Here is a 917-nt window from a genome sequence, read left to right on the forward strand (position 1 = left end):
TATGGTAGTTCTATTTGTAGTTTTTTAGGGAACCTCCATACTGTTCTCCATAGTGGCTGCATCAATTTACATTCCCACCAACAGTGCAAGAGGGTTCCCTTTTCTCCACACCTTCTCCAGCATTTATTCTTTGTAGATTTTTGATGATGGCCGTTCTGACAGGTATGAGATGATATCTCATTGTAGTTTTGATTTGCATTTCTCTAATGATTAATGATGTTGAGCATTCTTTCATGTGTTTGTTGACAATCTGAATATCTTCTGTGGAGAAATGTCTACTTAGGTCTTCGGCCCATTCGGCCCACTTTTGGATTGGGTTTTTTGTTTTTTGTTATTGAGCTGCATGAGCTGCTTGCAAATTTTAGAGATTAATCCTTTGTCAGTTGCTTCATTTGCAAATATTTTCTCCCATTCTGAGCGTTGTCTTTTCATCTTGTTTATGGTTTCCTTTGCTGTGCAAAATATTTTAAGTTTTATTAGGTCCCATTTGTTTATTTTTGTTTTTAATTCCATTGCTCTAGGAGGTGGGTCAAAAAGGACCTTGCTGTAAATTATGTCATAGAGTGTTCTGCCTATGTTTTCCTCTAAGAGTTTGATAGTGTCTGGCCTTACATTTAGGTCTTTAACCCATTTTGAGTTTATTTTTGTGTATGGTGTTAGGGAGTGTTCTAATTTCATACTTTTACATGTACCTGTCCAGTTTTCCCAGCACCACTTATTAAAGAGGCTGTCTTTTCTCCACTGTATATTCTTGCCTCCTTTATCAAAGATAAAGTGACCATATGTGTGTGGGTTTATCTCAGGGCTTTCTATCCTGTTCCATTGATCTATATTTCTGTTTTTGTGCAAGTACCATACTGTCTTGATTACTGTAGCTTTGTAGTATAGTCTGAAGTCAGGGAGCCCGATTCCTCCAG

Source organism: Physeter macrocephalus, chromosome 13 (genome assembly GCF_002837175.3).
Source record: "Physeter macrocephalus isolate SW-GA chromosome 13, ASM283717v5, whole genome shotgun sequence".
Taxonomy (NCBI): domain Eukaryota; kingdom Metazoa; phylum Chordata; class Mammalia; order Artiodactyla; family Physeteridae; genus Physeter; species Physeter macrocephalus.